Raw genomic sequence first — 23,125 nt, forward strand, 5'->3', positions numbered from 1 at the left:
TGTGGTATCTGGCCCCAAGACATTAGCAGGAGATCCTTTAAGTCCTGCAAGATGCGAGGTGGGGCCTCCATGGATTGGACTTGTTTGTCCAGCACATCCCACAGATGCTCGATTGGATTGAGATCTGGGGATTATGGAGGCCAAGTCAACACCTACGACTTGTGATTCATCAGAGCAAACCACCTTCTTCCATTGCTCCGTGGTCCAGTTCTGATGCTCATGTGCCATTGTAGGCACTTTCGGCAGTGGACAGGGGTCAACAAGGGCACCCTGACTGGTCTGCGGCTACGCAGCCCCATACGCAACAAACTGCGATGCACTGTGTGTTCTGACACCTTTCTATCAGAAGCAGCATTAACTTTTTCAGCAATTTGAGCTACAGTAGCTCGTCTGTTGGATCGGACCACACGGGCCAGCCTTTGCTCCCCACGTGAATCAATGAGCCTTGGCCGCCCATGACCCTGTTGCCAGTTCACCGCTTTTCCTTCCTTGGACCACTTTTGATAGGTACTGACCACTGCAGACCGGGAACACCCCACAAGAGCTGCAGTTTTGGAGATGCTCTGACCCAGTCATCTAGCCATCACAATTTGGCCCTTGTCAAAGTCGCTCAGATCCTTACGCTCGCCCATTTTTCCTGCTTCTAACACATCAACTTTAAGGACAAAATGTTCACTTGATGCCTAATATATCCCACCCACTGACAGGTGCCATGATAACAAGATTATCAGTGTTATTCACTTCACCTGTCAGTGGTCATAATGTTATGGCTGATTGGTGTATATTATATTATACTTTAATACACTACAATTCAAAAGTTTGGGGTCACTTAGAAATGTCCTTGTTTGTGAAAGAAAAGCAATTTTGTTGTCCATTAAAATAACATCAAATTGATCAGAAATACAGTGTAGACATTGTTAATATTATAAATGACTATTGTAGCTGGAAACGGCTGATCTGTAATGGAATATCTACATAGGCGTACAGAGGCCCATTATCAGCAACCATCAGTCCTGTGTACCAATAGCACGTTGTGTTTGTTAATCCAAGTTTATCATTTTAAAAGGCTAATTGATAATCAGAAAACCCTTTTGCAATTATGTTAGCACAGCTGAAAACTGTCAAGAAGTTTACATCCATTGAAGAAGGGAGCAGTGATGTACACTAAATAAATTGTACAATTTACTTACACTGCTTTTATAAAAGGGAAGGACGGGTTTGGTTATGCTGTGTCGGTGTAGTGAACTAAAATTTACCAGTGTTTTGAGAACTAAGCGATGGAGTGTCTGTTTAATTTCAGCAGACTTTCCACACAGGCCACTCATAGGGCAACTTGAGCAACTTGAACATGTTAATTGAATAATCTTTTAATAATAAAAATGCCCCCCCCTACACAGTGAATGCTACTCACTTGTGAGTCCTCTCATGTTTTCTTAATGTGGATGAAGAAATGAACAACTTCCCACACTGAGTGCAGCAGAATGGTCTCTCTCCTGTATGAATATGCTGATGGAATTGAAGATGATTTGCACAACTGAACCTCTTTCCACACAGGGTGCAGCAGAATGCTCTCTCTCGTGTGTGAATGTGCTGATGGATTTTAAGGTGGATAGCTTGTGTGAATATCTTCCCACACATGGCACAGCAGTAAGTGAATGCTCTGATGCCTTTCAAGGTGTCTGGCCGAGTGAGGCTCTTCCCACACTGGGTGCAGCAGTACGATCTATCTCCTGTGTGGCTGTGCTGATGAACCCAAAGATTTCCTGCCTGACTGAAACTCTTCCACACTGAGGGCAGCAATGGCGGTGCTGATGTTTCACAGGTGATGGCTGGCTCTCGTCTTTCACTGAATCATCACATTTTCCACTCAGTCTCTTCCTCAATACAATGGATTCTGTTTCACACAGTCCATCCACAGGGAGCTAAGGTTCCAGTTACCAGATACTTTCCATAATATCTTTGAAAATAATCTGCATTCCTGAATCCATTTTGTAAACAGATTCCAGTGTCATCATGTAGGGTGAACGAGCGGGGATAGGTGTACTACCGGTAGGGTGGTTGGACCTGCCGGTGGTCACACATAGACAGGTGTATTTAACGTTTTGTTCGCGGGGTTTCTAGCAGCGGTGCCCCGGGGAGTGTTGGTGGGGAGCCGTCTTGTGGTCGGAGGTCGAGCGCCCTGAGGCGAACCTGAAAACCCCTTTGTCTGAGTTTCACGACCGGTGTAGGTGCGACTCATTCCCCGCGTTACAATATATTTTTTCTGTTATTATGAAAAGAAAGATCCTGTCTGCACACTGCATTGAAAAGGAAACAAAAACAGAAAAAAATCCATAAACGCCACATTTGTATTTATTTATTTGTGGAATCATCAGATCATAAAGGCTCAAGAGAAAAAAGCAGCAAACGTTTCAGTTTTATCAGTGCATAGGGAGCACAGCTCACAAAGCTCAGTTTATTATGAAGTTAACTTTGGGGAAATTAAAAACATGTTGAAACTTAATAAATGCCTATCTTTTGATGCATTCTAAATTGAACTTTGCCTGAATTTCACGATTTCTCGAATATTGAGTGTTTTATACATGGGTTTTTATACCGGTATTGTCATGGTTCCCTAGCCCTGACCCTCTATCCCACTAGAGGCCGCCATTGTTCCCCTGCCTTTTCTTTCTCCCGTCACTGCTTTCATCTGTCAATCATTCCATTAACATTCTTCTCACCCATGTGCACGCTTGTTCCTTACCTCTGCTCCCATTGGCCCTGCAACTGCCTTCCCAGTTTCTGCTCCCCTTCTTAAACCCCTCACTCGGGGTGATGTTTCGTCCCCGTCCACGTCCCCGTCGTTCAGTGAGTGGACCACTGATGACCATGACTGTGTGTTATTTATTATAAATCCAATATGCTGGTATGATTGTGGGACAGTGTCTCAAAGGGGGAAACGATTCTCTCTGAGTTTATATTTCATACCCTGGGATGCTGCTGCGCTGGTTGCTCACTGTATATAAAGTCCTGCCCTGACCCTCCCGCAGCATCCGTAGTTTACTGAAGTATATATTTATTTTCCAAACTTCACATTTAACATTTATATTTATATTTGACGTTAACATTTATATTTAACAATTACATTTAAAAGCTATATATTTATTTTGTGACTCAGAGATTTAGGATTTAATTAAATATTTGATGAAACGATAAATATGTATTTAATAAAACCTGAGATTTTAGCATTTATTTAAGTATTTAATTAAAAAATAAATATTTATAAATGTGAAAAAAAGTCTTAAGTATTTACTAAATCTGGGAAAAAAACAAGATTTAAGTTAAATCTGTGAAAAAAGACACTCGAAAAGGGTGTAATTCATTTGATCAGTATGTGAGTATTTAACCCTTAAATGTCCCAACAATTAACTAATTAAAGATTATTAACGGATCGTGAAGCTACTTAATCTGATATGAACTGATTAAATGGCTCACTATGAATATAAATATGAAGCTGGTGCAGCACGAAGAGAACTTTGATTGCATGAACTTCTGCGAATAGGACTGATTCCGTCACGGTCTGCGCAGACGAAGCGTGGACAGCTCTGGCTCTGTTCTGCTGTAGACTGCAGCTCCAAACATATCGCTTTTGAGAGTCAGTCCTGTTCTCAGAAGAAGTTCATGCAATCAAAGTTCCCTTCGTGCCGCACCAGCTTCATGCTTTACAGTGTAATCAGAAAATGGGCCATTTAATCCGTTCATATCAGATTAAGTAGCTTTATGACCTTTTAATAAATGTACATTTGTAAAATGTTTTATTCCTGCTCAATGTTGGGACACTTAAGGGTTAAATACTCACATACTGATCAAATGAATTACAACCTTTTCTTGTACAATATTATTTGAAAGAAATACACATGTACAATATTTTGTATTTATTATTATGGATTTCCTTGCAAATTAAGTTAAAATGTATACGTACACCACAAACATGCATATTATTTTATTGCTGAACTGACAATCTTTAAAATATTATAATTCTGTTGTAGTTATCTAGCATGCAACTAATAAGATCCTTCATGCCATGACTCAAGGTCGATTCACACCCCCTGACTAGGCGGCGCTGCACATGCAGTGTCTCTGTCTCTGGCTGAAACACGTCTATGTCAACCAGCGCTCGGTTGTTGTTTTGCAGCCGCGGCTGCACCAGCGCAGTACCCTCTTGAGCAGCTGCGCAGCTGTGCAGATTTTTTAGTCTGTGGATGCGGGACCTGGTGACGTCTGTTCCGGCTGCGTTCACGCAGACGGGTAACTTGCACAGGCCTGTCGCAGAGTCTGCGCAGACTCGTGAACGCAGCTCTGAGCTTTAACAACACACGTGGCTATGAGAACGGGTTCATTTCAAGAAGGAAAACAAATCAGTTTAAAATGGAGAATCTTTTCAGCTACTGGATTTCAAGCTTAATCACTGATAGGACTTTTCGACTGATTATGAAAAAGTTAGCTAGTTTCCTTCATTTGCTTCCTCCATCTCTCTTCGAAAACTGCTCATTCCGTTACACACAGGCTGCGTCACGACACGCACACTTTGCCGAGTCTGCGCAGAACCTACGACAAACCTGTCTACAGTCGCAGTCTGCGTGAACTGAGCCGGAAAACACGTCAGCAGGTCCCGCATCCACAGGCTTTGTCTGCACAGCTGCGCAGCTTCTCAAGAGGAACTGCGCAGGCGCAGCCGCGGCTTCAGAGCAGTCAACGAGCGCTGTGTGACAAAGACGCGCTTCAGCCAGAGACGGAGCTCCTGCAAGGACAGCGCCACCCAGTCTGGGCTGTGAATGCGCTCCTGTCATGAAGGATCGTATGAATTAATGCATTAATTAATGCTAGATATTTTAGTTTGAAAATTCCACAGTAAAATAATATACATGTTTTAGTGGTGTGCATATGCATTATAGCCTAATTTCCAAGTATGATGTATGAATTGTAAAATGCACACATGGCAAGGACATTCATAATAAGAAATACAAAATGTTGTACATGTGTATTTATCTCAAAGCACACATTTAATGCAGATTGGGCACCAGTGTTTGGAGAGACTGAGGGATTTCCCACTTACACTCTCCCGGGCAGACTCAAATGAAGAATAAACCTTAAAAATACTGCTCTTCCAGTCCATCATTATATTTAGTATTTTATATAATTTATACAAATATTATAATGCTGATTATTTAAAATGAACCATTTTTAGTAAGAGCATGTCTATATTCTATGATTGATAAATGCTTTTAAGGAACGTTCAATATGCTTACTAATAATAACTACAGTATCAAGCATATTTACATAAGAACATAAGTTTACAAGTTTACAATCAAGAAGAGGCCATTCGACCCATCATGCACATTTGGTGTCCATTAATAACTAAGTGATCCAAGGATCATATCTCATCTGTTTTTTAAATGTGACCAAATTTTCAGCTTCAACCACATTGCTGTGGAGTTTGTTCCAGATTGTGATGCCTCTCTGTGTAAAGAAGTGTCTCCTGTGAAAACCATATTCTTGGTGATAGTCAACATGGGTTTAGACGAGGCAGATCATGTCTCACTGATCTATTAGAGTTCTTTGAACATGCAACTGCAGATCATGTGAAAGCATATGATATGATATACTTAGATTTTCAGAAAGCTTTTGATAAGGTTAGTAGATAGTAGGGTTTTTTGGGCGCGGCCTATTTTGTTATGACGTATGCCCTAAGCTTATTAATATTCCTACGTCATAATTGGGGGGCGTGATTTTAGGTAGATTTATTTCCTTAATTATTCCTACGTCATATCCGTCAGAAAGTGTACACCCATAAAACCCTGAACAACAAGGCCGCCCATAAAGACCCCCACCCCTCTGAAGGCAACGCCCCGAAACTCTCCTCTCTATTTAAGAACCCGCGCTGCTTTTAGGCAATACCTCTTTAATTCTCAGCATCTGAAACATCCCGCTTCTTCAACATGTCCAGCGACATCAACATGAAACCCCGCAAGAAACAATCCCGGGCAAGGGTTCCTGTACTCACCAATTTGAAGATTGAACGCTCCTGGGTGTTGTTCTGGGGGGGTCGACGGGGTTACCGCTTTAAAAGGGATCCCAGCTATGTTGGAGTGGAGCTTTATGCTTTGGGAGAGAAGGAGGGTACGTTGGAACCTTTTGAGACGGTGATTGAATACTCTTATGAGGACTGGTTGAAGGTGATGGCATGGAGAGACCAGGGGCTTGTGGATAAGACTCTAGAAGGCTTGCATGAGGTTCCAAGAGAAGGCGAAACGGAGTCTCCGACTCAGAGTTTTGAAAGGTGTGAATGGGAAAGCTTGCAGAACTACGGTACAGTGGTGAAGAGTCTATCTCTACCTACTGATCGTAAGGTTTTGTTTAGCAGTACCCTGATTACAAACCCTATTGAAGGGGTTGTGGAGGATCCAGAAAAACAGGTTACTGAAATTATGTTTGACGCCGTGGACTGGCCGTTCTTGAAAGAGGTCATAAACTGTATAAATGATGGTTTTGACGTCTTGACCAAATGTTCACAACTGGATTCTGTTAGAAGGAGAATATGCTGGATTATGGATTATATATCCCCCTTGAATGACGACGACGATGATAAAACAGACGACCTGTGGGGGGTTGGAGGGGGGTCTGACGGCTCAGGGTCTACTCTCTTCTAAGAGGGCAGTGTGTCGTGACGTAGTGAAGAGATAGGATAAAAGGCGCAACAATTCATTCATGGTTTAAAATTAAAGAGAATGTCTTACCCGAAAGCTGCGGACGTCGACAGGCTCTACAGGCCTCTTCAAACCCGGGATCAACCCTGGTTCTATTCCCCAGATTTTGTATACACTCCGGAACCCTCTGACTGCGGTTACCCTCCAAGACCTCAGACCCCGGTCCCTCAGGACGAAACAACATGCAGGGCGATGGATGTCCAAATGAGTCTCGGGGATCCCCAGCCTCTGGAGCTCCTGGAGGGCCTCGATTTTGCCGAACTGTCTACCGTCTGTGCGTCTCAGGAGGGGGTCAGTCCAATGGATGTAGAAACACCCCACAAACCACCAGGCGACCCAATGAGCATCGGACTGTCTCGGGGGCGTGATGAAGACGCAGGATTTATGCCCGGGGTATGTGACCAAGTAAGCAGAGTGGTTAAAAGCACCCTGGTGTATATTCTGAGTGCTCTCATCGACCGAGCTCTGAAAGAAGTCTGTCGGGGGTGTGAAGTGAATCACCCCAGTCAGTTGAGACACAGTTGTTTGTTTGAACCAGACCGTTACTATTTCCTGTTCTATTTCAACGTGTTTTACAGAAGACTGAACAAACCGTGGCTGAAACCGGCACTAATCAAGGCTCTGTCTTACTCCCACATACATGTCACTGCGGGACAAGTCCAGAAAATCATAGATGAGATTTTGCTGGAGCTGAAAAAGGAGCCGTTTATAATAGAGAAACTTGGGCAGCTGCTCAATGACCTGGATGAGCCAAGTAGAAAAACCGCTGGCAAGCTAAAAGCTTATTTCTTCCGTAAAGAAGTTAAAGCTGGGGGCAGCGACAAAGAATTCGACATCTACGCCACTGATTCAGACTCTGACCTGAACTAAGGGACTTTGAACATGGGGAATGTTCTGGACTGCTGCTGCAACTGGTTCTGTCATCAACACTCTGCAGCTAACCTGAGAGCGCTATTACACCATGTGCTTGACAGAAAAGTAGCCAACGCGAGCCTTTTCTCTACAGATTTAACCATCGATGAGGATCAACTTTCAAACCTGGAAAAGTTAATGGTTGCTGTAACAAAGACCGGGGGGTACGAACACTGGGATGAAGCGCTCAAGGGGGCCAAGAATGATATTAGGCCATTTCATCAACATCTGTATGACCTTTTACTGAGCATGTTTAATACCCCTCTGTTTACTTTTAAAATAGGTCATATTGTTGTTTTATTTACATATGTAACTGAGGTGTGTGCCTACAAGATAAAGAAACAGGTATTTGTTGATATAGATCAAGTAACCAATCATCTGATTTCTTTTTGTCTGGACCGTAGAAAAAATTGTTGTGTATGTTATACTTTTCTCAAATGTCTAAAAAGGGGTATCTGCTCTCCTGAAGTTGAATAAAAAACCTTGTATAAAAACTTTGGCGCATAGTGTGGGTCTGTGTGTTTATTTGGCAGAATGACTCGGCAAGCTCCCCAAATGCATGAACTATACTACAACCCAGCCAAGATTGGGGGTTTGGCGGGTAAGAAGGGTTTTCAAAGAGGACTCGCTGAGGCCGGTGTGAAGGTTAATGATGTGGTTGTTTCAGAATGGTTACGGGAACAAGACGCCTATACCTTACATAAACCTCTCAGGATTAACTTTAAAAGAAACCGCGTATATGCAACTGACATAGACTCACAATGGCAAATAGATCTAGTCGATATGTCAAATTTATCAAAACATAACAATGGTCACAAATTTATGTTGATGTGTATCGATGTGTTATCAAAATATGCCTGGGCTCGCATTCTACATAATAAAACAGGTCGGGCGGTGACAAGGGCCTTTGAGGATATATTGTCCCAGGGCCGATGTCCTAAAAAACTGCAGACTGATAAAGGAAAAGAGTTTCTCAACAGAGAATTTCAGAATCTACTGAAGAGACACAAAATACATCATTTCACCACCGGTAATGAGCTTAAGGCATCGGTGGTGGAGAGGTTTAACCGCACCATAAAGACCAAAATGTGGAGATATTTTACAGCGGTCAACACATTCAAGTATTTTGATAAAGTTCAGGATTTTATCGATGCTTACAACCAAGGGTATCACGCCAGTATTAAAATGAAGCCTATAAATGTTGATCAAAGTAATTCTTTTAAGGTCTATAAAAAATTATACGGCCCATTTATTAAGAAGGGGAAAACTACTTATAAGTTCAACATCGGCGATGTGGTTCGCGTTTCAAAGCTAAGGAGTACTTTTGCCAAAGGTTATGAACAAACATTTTCTGACGAATATTTTACAGTTACCGAACAGGTGGCTAGAGACCCCCCCGTGTACCGGTTAAAAGACTATGACGGGGAGGCTATAGAAGGAACGTTTTACGAAGCCGAGTTACAAAAAATTATTGTGGGTAAAGACATTGTATACAGAGTTGAAAAGATATTAGCTGAGAAAACCCAGAACCGGAAAAAATGTGTTGGTGAAATGGCTTGGATGGCCTGAAAAGTTCAATAGTTGGGTCCCGGAACAACAGGTTTGTGATATTCAAGCCTTATAACAACATGCCCGCGGGTGTGGTGGGGTCATTACTTTCGATACTAAAGATGGAATCAGTAGGCTTCTACGTGACTCTACCCAGTAACGCCTCTCTCGATATATACCCTAAAAATGAAATATCCAGTTACACGGTACAATTTGGAAAATCTATAGATCTAAGGGGTTCGTGGGAAGTGGGGTTGGCGGAAATACAGTATCCTTACACTTGGGCTGTTTTACAAGATAAGGATGCCACCTTCGCCATTTTTGATGATGTTAAAAAGAGTCAATGGACATTCACGATACAAGGAGGTTATTATGACAATGTGGATACAATATTAGATGAGATGCATAAACAGTTCTCAGAAGGCACCCCCAACATCAAGCTATATTACAACCCTATTAAAAACAGAGTGTACAAGGTGTCAAAACCTTGTATTAGCATTCAAACCAACGGACAACTGGGGCGTATATTAGGGTTCTATTCTGACACAGAGAGCAGGTTCTGAGAAGTGGTGGCACCCTTCCCGGCTGACATCAGGGGCGGCTTTTACACTCTTTATGTGTATACGGATATCATAACACCCAAGAGGGTCGGGGATAGCTATGTCCCGCTTTTGAGAAATGTACTTATTAAAGGTAAAAGCAATGACATGGTCACAATTACTTATGACAAGCCACACTACGTACCAGTCTCAAAGACCCACTTTGACAACATCACGATCGAAGTAAAATCGGATCAGAATATCAACGTACCCTTCCGCTTCGGTAAAGTTATTGTCAAACTACATTTTCGACCCCTGAAACAGTGTGTACATTATTAAAATGGCTACCTCGAGGGGTTATGTAGATCCTAGCGCCTATGTGGATTATTACAAGATGCAAGCCGGGAACGGCTTGCCCGGTTTTGTAGGAGCCCCCACAATGTATGGAGCCGGTCTAGGAGGACTCTTTCGTGGTCTCTTTAGAATGGCCGTACCCCTGCTTAAGAGAGGCTTTGCTATAGCCAGACCCCACTTGAAATCAGCGGCTAAAAATATTGTTAGTGACGTGTTCACCAATGTTATGAACCGGGCAGCTAGCCATGAGCAGCAGGAGGGTTCGGGTCTCATGGTAATGGCGAGGAGGGGGGGTAAAAGAAGAAACAGTATGTGTCCACCAGGGCGACGAAGATCCGTGGCTAACAAAAAACGAAGAATCTCTCATTCTCCAACATATCGTGGAAACACTCGGAGAAGGAAGCAGCACAAGAAAAAACCTGCAAAAAGAAAGTCTCAAAGAAAGACAAATAGAGCCTCAGGATACATCTTTTAAAAATGTCTTTTGTCCACAGTCTATCGGAAGAATGCGTCAAATCAGAACTGGATCTGTTTACAGTTCCATACACTCAAACGAGTATAGATAAGAGCATATATGTAGAGATACCCCCTCTTTCCGCAATTTCAGATACGGCCCCTCTGGAGTTTTTTTATAGCTGGCAATGGCGAGGATTATATTGATTTGAATAACACATTTATTTTAATGAACTGTAAAGTGACTGATGAGGATGGCGATGCAATCGAGAAGACGGCCAACGCTGGGGTCATCAATTACCCAGTGGCCACCATGTTTTCACAGGTGGATGTGACCCTGGGAGATCGGCTCATTAGTCAAAGCAGCAATACTTACCCCTATAGGGCCATGATGGAGTGTATCCTTAATTATAGTGAGGAGACCCTAAGCAAACAGTTCAGCCCCGGCCTTTTCTTCAAAGACACCCCGGAAGCTATGGACGACCAGGATCCAGAGGGACTCAATAAGGGTTTGCAAAAAAGAACGGCCTTTTCAACAGAAGGGAGGACCTTTGAGCTAATGGGACATATCCATGCAGACATATTTTTCCAAGAAAAACTCATGCTCAACGGGGTGGACATTAAAATTAAAATGATCCGTAGTAAAAGTGCTTTTTGTCTGATGACCCCTGATACTGAAAAATATAAACTGACCATATTATCGGCCTCGCTGTTTGTGAAAAAAGTATCCGTCTCCCCGGCGGTTAAACTAGGACATGCACAGGCTTTAATGACGGCAAACGCCAAGTACCCGATCGAAAGAGTCTATATGAAAGTCCACAGTATCCCCGCAGGGACACGGGTGATGAACCAGGAAAATCTGTTTCTAGGACAGCTCCCAAAACAGGTTATTATAGGTCTCGTGGATAATGATGCATTTACCGGGGTTTACAACAAGAACCCCTTTAAATTTAAACATTATAACGCGGAATTTATAGCACTGTACGTCGATGGTGTGCAGGTTCCATCCAGACCTTTTCAACCTGACTTTGAAAACGGCAACGCGGTTCGTGAATATTACAGTCTAGTACTGGCTACGGGTCGCCATCTCAAGGATCAACCTCTGCTGATCAATCGCCGGGAATACTGCAGCGGTTACACCCTGTACGGTTTCAACCTGACCCCTGACGAAGAGTGTGGACAACATTTTTCACTGATGAAGACGGGCAATATGCGTTTGGAGATGCGTTTCAAGCAGCCTCTACCACGCACTGTAAATATGGTCGTGTATGCTGTGTTTGACAACATTATTGAGGTGAATCAGAGGAGAAACGTTCTGTATGATTATTATTAAAATGAACACCAGAGAGCTCAACCACATCATGAATGCCCTGGCCGGCTCACGGAAAGTGTTTCAAGGAGTCTACGCCTGCGACCAGCTGCCTAAATTTAAGATCAAGAATTTACCTGCAATGTACATAATCAACACACACCCTAAAAATATGCCCGGAGAACATTGGCTGGCTATTTATCTAAGGGAGGACCGCTGTGGGGAATTTTTTGATTCCTATGGAAACCCCCCGGATTTCAGACCTTTCCATCGGAAGATCAATAACTTTCTGCTCAACAACTGTCAAGAAACCATTTACAGCGGTCGTCAAGTACAAAGTCTTCAGACCTTCACTTGTGGTCACTGTGTGTTTTTCTTATATCATAGATCTAAAGGAAGGTCATACCCCGATATTATGTCCTTGTACAGTGAGGATTTAGGCCAAAATGATAAAAAAGTGGCAGAGTTTGTCAGGACACTGTGGACCCCTCCTTATAACACAATTACTTACGACCCTAGCCAGCCATGTATACAGATGGGGTGTTCTTGTGAGGATTTTAAAAGATGTCATGCGTGTTAAAGTGAAAAAATAATGAAAACAGCCTTTGAATCATTAGTTTTGTTTTTATTCAACACAAATCTTATACAAAGCAGGGTTATGTTATAAATAAATGTACAACATTTGAAAATAAAAATAAAAAATAAAAAAAATTGTTTGTCGGTTCCTTATTTACAGGGGAGACAAATAAAAACATGAGATTAATAAGCTTCCCAACGATGGATAGATCCTGAGGATGGTTGCTCAGCACGGTCAGAGTAATGAGATATCGGCGGCAGATCAGTCGCCACCTCTTTACACAGACGGATTTTTTGTCGCGTTTCCTGGTTAGGGACTGTTGATTGGGGCATGTTCAGACAGGCCATCGCCTGTAGGAAAGCATTCCAGCCTACAGGTCGGCGACTATCGGGTACCTTATTAGTGCTAGTGACACTCTTCAACAAATCAAACATGTGTGAACCTTTGATCAGTTGTCCTTTAAAAACAAATTCACCCTGTTCATTCCAAGTCGTTACCCGCGGTTTCTGAACCATTTTGTGCAGAATATATTCTGCATGTCTTTTGCTTCTGGCCGGCATGTTTCTCAAAACATCCGTTACAACATCTCCCTCTGAACTCTCAACAGGTTCGGGCACCGCAACATCTTTATCAACCGTACCCCCCGCATCAGCCCCAGAACCATTTTCTTGAGAGGCCATGGTTAAAGTTAAAATGTTTTGATCTTTTTCACCCTGTCTAACCAGACGGAGGTAGCGCTGTAACGTGTTGCTATACATCTGGGCTTTGGAATACTGATTTAAATCGGCCCTGGCCAGTATAGCTTTCATTTCAGAGTCCAGGTTGTTTTCGGCCGTTTGTCTAATGGGCTCTGGCCCGACAACATTTTTTCTCAGTTTCTCAAGCTGCTCCTGAGGGATCAAAAACATTTTCTGAGCATATTCCATTATTAACTCACTCTGGAAGCTAGAAGACTGGTTAGGAAAGGCACGGCTATGCTCAACAGCGGTCCTATAAAACCTCCGGTTTGATTAATCTTCTTTCTTTTTCTTTTAATAGAATACTTCTTATTAGCGATGATCTTGATAACCGCTTTTTGTTTTTTGAGTTTAGAATGTTGAGAAGGGGTTAGGGGTATATTACCGCGTAAGATGTTAAAAGCTATTTCACACAGGGTCTCGATCAAATCCGAGGGGGCCCCAGCCAGCACAGCTTTCCTATGGCGCGGGCTCCCCTCAAATAACATTTGCAAAAGCGGCAGATTTCTTTTAATCCGAACAGACATTCTTATTTATTTCCTTTTCTTTAGCACATACACTGCCGGCCAATCGGGCGGGCACAAACCTGTTCTGAGGCGAAAGTCTTCTGGGGTTTGTGCTTTTAAGTCCACAATCAAGTACCCGTAGGGTTTTTTGGTGGCATCCTCAAATGCCTCCAAAAAGAACTTGGTCTGGTTAGGGTACATTTGACGAGCCAAGACGGTGACCTGTAGTTTATCTCTGGGGTTTTTAAAAAGAATTATATAATTGGCATTTAAATTAATAGTGCGGCTTTTTTTACCTTTAAAAAATAGATTTTGAACTAAATAAATAATACTTAAATTCCTATGATGAGTGTACTTTGTGAAAGCTTTTTCCACTTCACTGTTGTCACCGGCCTGGTCCATCAGGTCATCAAGGATCACTAGATTAGTTTGTCCGGGCGGGAACAGGTCATCGTCACACAACGAGGCGGGGAGACCTTGCACAAATTTCAGATTATTTTTTTTTTATGCCAAATCATCGTAGAGAGGTTGCCAGCAAGAGTAACACCACACTATGTTGTCAAGAGCTTGGGACACGGTTGCGTCCACATCTTCTATGATGTTCTTTATAAGATAGCTCTTACCCGAATTGGAGGGACCGGCTATAATACAGGAGAAAGGGTGTTGAAGTCGGTTATCAAAACCACTGCTAATATCCATAAGGCAGAGTGGTATAATCAGTCTTCAACACTCTTTTATTGTACACCACCCTGAACCGTTTGTTTAGTGATCTATTTTCCAATGTGTACCCCTTTTTATTGCGATAGATCTGATTTCCAGCTGTAATAATCTCGCGAGGAGGCGCGTCTTTCTCGGTTACAAAACTTTGTACCAGGGTCGTCAGAGACTTGATGTTAATGAGCTTGTTGTTACAATGGTTCAGAGTGAAACCCTTAACTTTCATACAGGTCTTACCCGCAGCCGTTCTGTATGCGTAAGTCTTAGGACCCCCTGAAACAAACTCCACTATGTGGTCCTGAGGATCTAGCTCGCTCGTTAACTCCCCAAGGTAGTCCCCGAGGGGAGGGACCCAATCCCCTGGCCTGGTGACAAAGATTACAGAGTCAGTATCATGATAGAGCGTGCGTTCCTGCAGCTGATCCATTAAGTTGTACAGTTCAAGCCGGGCGTAAGCCGTGGTAAAAACCGCAATGAAAACATTAACGTTTCCCTGTTTTGTGGGGAAATCTTTAGGGGCCCTCCACTGAACCTGTGCCACGTGGTCATTTAAGAATTGAAAGTGTGATACTGCATGTTGTTTGGAAAACATAAATTCTATAAACTGTTCAGGGGTTTTAATCAAGGTTGTGTTTAGACGGTTATTTCTTTCCCCAAACTTACCCCACAAACTGTTTAAAATCAGTTTGGACATTTGTCTCTTGGCGGGGTTTACAGTTATGTTCCCCGGCTCTAGACGGATCCCTTCCTTTTCAAAATATTGCTGAACGTACCGCTCTTTGGCCGCGGAGTCAACACACCATGAGGGATAGCCCGATGCCTCCTGTTTCCCTTTCAGATGGGTCATAATGTACTCAGCAAAAAGAGTATCAGATTTTTCAGAAAAATGCCAAACCTCATACACCTTACCGACTCTGTAACCTTTCTCCACCGCCTTGTCAAGCTCAATGCTACACCAGACACCCGTCAGCGCTCTCTCGTCATCACTGTGCAGACGAGGTATTTTGATTTTCAGTTTCCACACACGTTCTACACAGAGGGAACATCAATTTTCCCGAACACCTGTAAGGCAACACGGGTAAGAACAGCTCGCGAGGAGGGTACATGGTGACTTTGATCAAACCAAAGTACTGTCCGATTTCGAGAAAGTCACGATAAACAATGGTTGGATGCCCCACCGGGTACATTTTGGTCTTGTTGACATAAGGGTACAGACTGGTGAAATCATAGTAATCTTCTCTCTCACCCTCCTTTACCTCATAATGTAAACAGAGGGCGTTGGTACGACCCCCAAATAACGCATCCCTGGGCTCTAGACGTTCAGGAAAGTCCAAGGTTTCCATAAACCGTTGTACCCCCACATCCTGTTGCTTCAGGGTCGTCCACGCATGTTCCCAAATCACCAGCACATTCAAACCATAGGTGTTTTTTAAAGTTTCAATTCGTTCCTGGAAATCATAGTACATATCACCGCAGAGTTTTTGTGTTACGGGGTTAAAGGTGTTTGGGTCGAAGCACTGAGGACAGCCATGGTAAATACAACCAGCAAACTCATAAGCGGTACGCCGCCCGGACACGTCGCTAAAACCGTCTAAGTAGTAAGGCCCCATTTTGACTTCCCCTTGATTTAAAGCATGTCTGATGAAGATGTTATCCCGGGCACTCAGATATTCCAGCCACTGTATGGAGACAGTCGAAAAGTTCTTTTGTCTAGCACGATAGTTGTCAGAAGTGGTGACCGCTATAGTGTTTTTCTGCAAGAAATTGGATCGATACATTTTCAAGCAGAGAGACGCTATGGTCACACTTTGCAAAGGGTCGAGACCCGATGTGTTGATAACCTCGGCGCGGAAACGCAAACAGGCTTCTTTAAGGATCACCACATCATTTTTACAATAAGCGGCCATCTCTTCTCGGAAATCAAAAACACCTCCCTTAACTGTATTGTACCATTTAAAGAATTCCTCCCTCTCATGAGACATCATAGTATCAACCCCATAATAAGAGGCGGGCGGGTAGGACCCTCGATAATTTTGAGTGTCCTTAGTATTAAAAAAATGGCAGAACCAACCTTTCTTCTGAGCCTCAAAACCCAGAGCTTTAGGCAAAGCGCTCAATTTCATGGGGAGGAAATTTAACGAGTCTATGTAACGTTGGTTGAAAGCTTCGTCGGTGAAACACATGATCTTGCTACCCTGAGCTATTATTTTTGGGGTCACCCCATTTTCCACCAGATACTTCATCAAAATGTAAGAATCATAACCCTTAGCATTGTGGGCAATAAATGTGTAATTGAGGTATTTTGGACCGCGATACCGCGTAAAGAAATCCCTGACACAACTCTCACCGCTAGCTGACCACTCACAATCCAACATGTCAATACAGTGTATATAATTAGCAACATGGACCCCGTTTTCTTGCCGGCATTCAAAATCAAAAAAGACATACCGGTTGTGCGGCGGCTCCTTTTTAACCGGCTGAATAAAGCACTGGTGTTCAGACCCCGGGGTTAAATCAGCATTACAGATCCTACATCTCGGCTCCAGACATTTGTGTGGTTTAACCTCATGAAAACGGTACTGGAGGCAACACTGCGGGCAATATTTAGTTTGATCACAATAACTCCGTTTTTTAACCCCCTCAGCAGCGGCCCTCTGTACCTTATGTTCGGAAAAACAGAACGCGGAGAGACAAATCCTTAAGCAATCTTTACATCGGATGGTAGGGGCCAAACCCTTACGACATTGCGGATTGAAACAGACGTTACAGTAACCGTCACAGCGGTGCTTAAGCTTATCATTGAAGGCCTTATAACACCAATGACAAACATACGAACAACCCAAAAAAGCCGTCAAACTCTTTATTCCAAAGTAATGACTATCACTTAGGAAGAGAAACAGTGTCTGTGTATGGGTTTCAGGATGTGTCTGAAATTTCACAAATACTTCCTTTACCTCACAACAGTACCACACAACAATTTTTAAAGACAACAACTCCTCAAACATGGTAATGTCTGAAAAGGCAACCATCTGTTGAGAGTTTAAGCCGGCCCTCTGATGAAGCATTAAAGCCTCTTGCATAGCTTGGGGTTCAGGCATGTCGGGGGTGAGTAGTTTTATTAAACTGTAAGCAAAACAGAGCTTATTGTCCCCATTGGAACTCACCACTAATTGCCTGAGCTTGTTCCTAATTATGTCGTTCTTCAAGCATTTCGACAGTCTTCTAAGTGCCCCACCCTCAGGGTTACGAACCACATTCATTACCAGAGACAGACTTTCATCCGCTAAGATGGATGCGTTACTTTGCAATAACGCTTCGATTTTAGCCAGAAATTCATCAACATCTAAATTATCTCCACTCATCATTACAGATAGGTTGCTAAACAAATCATCCCCTCTGAGTTCTAACTGTACAACATCTCGAGGTCTGACCCTTTCAGCAACCTGTTCAAGCATGTTTTGCAAGGCCTCGTGTATGTTGACAAATATTTCTGCATAATTGTCACAATTTAAAAGTTCTGCAAAATTAAAACGCTGAATCATTTCAAAATTGTTATAGGCCGGTCTATCTATAATCACGGGATCACTGGTACTCTTGGCCACATCATCATTTTGAATAAAGCCTTCAACCCCTACATTCTCACAGAGCATGTCCTCCACAACCTTATCAGTCTCAGAACCCTCCACATTCCGAACACCCCCACTGCTGACATCTACAAAACCCCCTTTTTGAGGAGGCTCATTTAAAGCCTGTAAAAGTCCTTCAAAGATATCCAACCGGTTAATGTCAAGACCCTCCTCTATAGTGACGGCTGCTTCTGCCGCCGTACTGTGTTCTAATTGTCTCAAATCATTTATAACAGGGGCAGAATTTGGTCGGGGTAGCGTCTCCAAAGCCTCCACCATTTCAAAAAAATCGGGGTGAACTAGGGGTTGAACCTCTATAAGCTCTACCGTTGGGAGGTGGTTATTTAGATCATTGACCATCTGTAACAGGTCGGGGTTCACCGGTAAGTCTGTTAATTCACATTCTATCGGGGGTGATTGGGGGTTATTTAAATCATTTATCATTTGTAATAGTTCCTGGTTCATTGGGACATCAGAGGAGTTCACAACAGGGCCGGGGATGTTCTCTCGGGAAGGTCTTTTTGGGGCCCTAACTTGATCATAATCCTTTAGTTTGTGAGTTCTTTTACCAAGTCCGGACATTTTTTTATTTATTTCTTATTTTTCCAACAACCCACAATAGTAAGGCGTTTTGTATCTATTAAAACATTAAATACGGTACAATTAGTTAGTAAGGGTATTAATAAGGGTGTTTTGGCTCTCTATCACAAGGTTTTGTCCCACTAACACAAGTCTTTGATTTAGTAACAAAGTACGTAGCAACTCATGCCGACCTTCAGGAAGTAGCTCTGGGGGATGGTGTCCTGGCACAGCTTCAAAGGATGGTCGCTCCGGTAAATCTCGGTCGAAGGAGGCAGGGAGCGAGCGTATACTCACGGACGGAGACCAAGAAGGCCTTTGCGGTGACACCCTGGCCAATCGCGGTGTACTGTTCAGCGTTTCTGTAGCCAAGAAACGGGGATGGGGGGACGATGTTGAAACCAGTCCGTCGTTGGGTGGTGTGTCAACCCGGCCTGACGGCGACCCCTGAGGTTGTTGGTTGCCTGTATTTGTTCCGACCGACAATGCGTCGGGCTGAATCTGGGTTGTTGAATTACCCCCAGAAGGCTGTGGCCTGAGTAGATGTTGGGGGGTCTCCAAGACCACCGTGGGGGATCCTCTCGGTGATCTCTCCGGGGAAGATGTTTGATCCCACTTAGACGGGGTAATTGTCCTCAATAGCTCATCCACAGAATGACTATCCCAAGAGTCTTGGGAAGAATAAAAATATACATTACATTTACATCTTTAAACGGCGACAGAAATCAAACTTAAAACAACATATCCAGGACCTTCAAAACCTTTAGCTTTTTTTAGACCTTTGAAAATAGGCTTAGACATTCACTACAACGCCTTATTATTTACAGACAATATATTTATTAGGACTTGATAATAAATGTAAAACAGAGAAGCCTCTGTAAATAAACGGTTTCTTAAATGTTTCTTTAAAAACTGTAATATTGTTAATAAAACTTTTTATACACACACACACACCACATTTCATTTTTAAACGAACCTTCCAAGTGTAAACGCTTCCTGATCCCGGGACTTCCTGTTTCACAAACGTTTTCACGATCTGTTTAAATATTAAATACAATGAACACCTTCAAGCCTTTTCCTACAGCCACTTTAAAACAGAAGTATAATTGCGGAAGATAAGCCAAACAACTTACTAAAACCTTTCGGACAGCTTTAGTTCCTAACCAGCCGGTAGGACAATCGGTCATTTCTAAACACATGCCCCAGAAACAAGCCTAGACCTGTCCAGACTTCTAAAGATCTTTCCCAGAACCCCCCGCCCTACAGGAAATGGGCACCCATCGCTTAAATATTAGCCCTCAACGGGCAAACAAAGCCCTTTTAAAAACATTAAAGTTTGAAAGATCTTACTTACCTCCAAAGAATAATCGTTTCTTATGTTTTTCAGCTGGTTTAGCTTTTTGCACTTCTGTGGAGGTAAGAGACATGTTTAACCTTTAACCACCCCGCTTTATAAAAAGCTTTAACCTCTTACAAGCGGCAGATATATACTCACCGCTATCAGATACAGGGGCTGACGGCCTTTCAGATTCTTGAAAGGTTACGGTTCTCGAAGGTAAAACGAAACAAGACCTCGATGTGGAAGGCCTTTCGTTGTCTCGAACCACGTTTCTTAATACTGTTAGAAAGGATAATTTTTTAAAATTAACAAAACGGGCCTCAAACATCTTACAGAAACGTTATACAAACAAACAGGGGTTTAGTTCTTACCCGGTCGGCAGACAGCCTGTCTAGGGACAACCACTTCTCTTGGTTGATCCTCGGAGACATTAATCACAGGCCTTTCGATAGTTTCTGTGTAATTAAAGAGACCGGCATTAATATATATTAAAACGTTTTCATAACTCTAATGAGCCGCTTCAAAACCACACACACACACACCCATACATAAGAACCCATGAGCGCAAACACAAAAATCTTACCGTCGTTGTTCCAGATGATATCCTCAGCGTTGGGAATTAACTCCTGTTGACTGGCTGAAAAATAATTTTACAGAACTTAAAACAGATGTTATAACCTTATTTACAATACATGCCCACAACACGCTCTGAGTCAATGAAAATAATCTGAAGACTTACCTAAAAACTCGTTTAAATCGAAGTCGTTGATGTTGTTTCCGGACATTGTTGATCTTTAGGCTTAAATCGAAAGGTCAGTACGAGTCTGTCGAGCTGAAGACCAGACCTTCATACTTATACTGATGGCCAGATGCCGGATCTGCTTGTAAGGCATTGTTCTGGGCTGGCCTTTGTGCCATCCTGTTACCAATTAACATATCAAAAACAACCAATAAAATGACCCTGCATCAAATTTCAAATAGAAACCAAGATGGCGACGATCTCTCTCCTCTCTACTCTAAACTTTTATTAGAACCTTTTGGTCTCTCAAAAAACATTTTTAAGCATCAAGACCTATAGTCAATAAACACTAAGAATATTTCAGGCCTTTATACGCACTAAAAAACAACCCGAGCCAAGAAAATAACTATAAAGATCTAAAATAAGTAGCGCTTTTACAGCGTTTTTTTTTTTTTTTTTTAATAGCGATGCTTTGTTTGGTATTAAACAAGTCACAAACTACTCAGAACAGCGTTTATCCCCGCAAAAGAGATATTTGGGTTTATTTTACAAAGCTTATAAATTATATAGTTTAAAAGTATTCTGAATGTTTTGATAACACACGCCATACCGACGTTTGTCTGAGCCCACCCCCGACCCCCATGGTGTGAGTGATTTAGCCTTGAGTGTTGTGATCTATTTAGCATTGAGTGATCAGTTGTTTTTATTTTTTAAATGATTCCTTATCATCAGGGATTGAGACTGCTAAAATACCTTAAAAACATATCCTTATCTTAAGTCTAACTCTTATGAGCTTTAAGACCCTAGAATGTATTTAAGTAAAACGAATGAACACATTATGTGTGAGATAAAATATAACCACAGCTTTTTTTTTTTTACAAAAACAATTAACCTATACACACAAACACCCCCACACACCCACACACCCTCTTTTTTAAATTTTATTTTTAATTAAATTTGGGGGGAGAGACAGAGCCATATACCTTGGGGTTAACATAAGTACCCTATGCAAAACAGGCATTGTTAGGACCTGTGACCATTACAGACAACAGAACTTGTTGATCTTATAAAATGCTTGGGCGAGAGAGACAGAGAGAGAGAGAGACAGACAGAGACAGAGACAGTGTGAATATGATAAACGCACTATTCAAAATGGCATTGTTAAGACCTGGGACCATTACAGACAACAGAACTTGTTGATCTTATAAAATGCTTGGGCGAGAGAGACAGAGAGAGAGAGAGACAGACAGAGACAGAGACAGTGTGAATATGATAAACGCACTATTCAAAATGGCATTGTTAAGACCTGGGACCATTACAGACAACAGAACTTGTTGATCTTATAAAATGCTTGGGCTAGAGAGAGAGAGAGAGAGAGAGACAGACAGAGACATAGACAGTGTGAATATGATAAACGCACTATTCAAAACAGGCCTTGTTAAGACCTGGGACCATTACAGGTATATTTAAAAAAGACCCCCAACCACTACAGGAAGAGCCGACCCATTCACACTCTACAGTTGACCAACAAGAACAACAAGAACAACCGGTTATGGGCGGCCTTGTTGTTCAGGGTTTTATGGGTGTACACTTTCTGACGGATATGACGTAGGAATAATTAAGGAAATAAATCTACCTAAAATCACGCCCCCCAATTATGACGTAGGAATATTAATAAGCTTAGGGCATAACAAAATAGGCCGCGCCCAAAAAACCCTACTATCTACTAAGGTTCCACACCAAAGACTGATCCTCAAATTGGAAGCTGTAGGCATTCAGGGTAATGTAAGTAGATGGATTTTGAATTGGTTGATGTATAGGAAATAGAGGGTGTCGATTAGAGGAGTTGCTTCTAACTGGAGTGAGGTTGTTAGTGGAGTTCCACAGGGATCAGTATTAGGGCCTTTGCTTTTTCTAATCTATATTAATCATCTGGACACTGGGATAGTTGGCAAGCTTGTCAAATTTGCAGATGATACTAAAATAGGTGGCTCAGCAGATCTCGGCAGCACAGGCTATTCAAAGGGACTTAGATAATATTCAGTTGTGGGCCGACATCTGGCAGATGAAATTCAATGTGGACAAGTGCAAGGTAATACATGCAGGTAACAAAAATGTCCACTATAATTACACTATGGGAGGAATAGAACTAGATGAAGTAACTCATGAGAAAGACCTAGGAGTCTATGTGGACTCCTCACTTTCTCCATCCAAGCAATGTGGGGAAGCAATAAAAAAGACAAACAGGATGTTAGGGTATATTGTCAAAAGTGTAGAAGTGAGAACAAGGGCAGTAATGTTCAGACTGTACAATGCACTAGTTAGAGCTCATCTGGATACTGTGGACAGTTCTGGGCTCCACACTTCAAGAAGGATATTGCTGCTCTAGAGGCAGTTTAGAGGAGAGCAACCAGACTTATTCCAGGTCTGAAGGGAATGTCCTA

This window comes from Amia ocellicauda, chromosome 14, assembly GCF_036373705.1.
Source record: "Amia ocellicauda isolate fAmiCal2 chromosome 14, fAmiCal2.hap1, whole genome shotgun sequence".
Taxonomy (NCBI): Eukaryota; Metazoa; Chordata; class Actinopteri; order Amiiformes; family Amiidae; genus Amia; species Amia ocellicauda.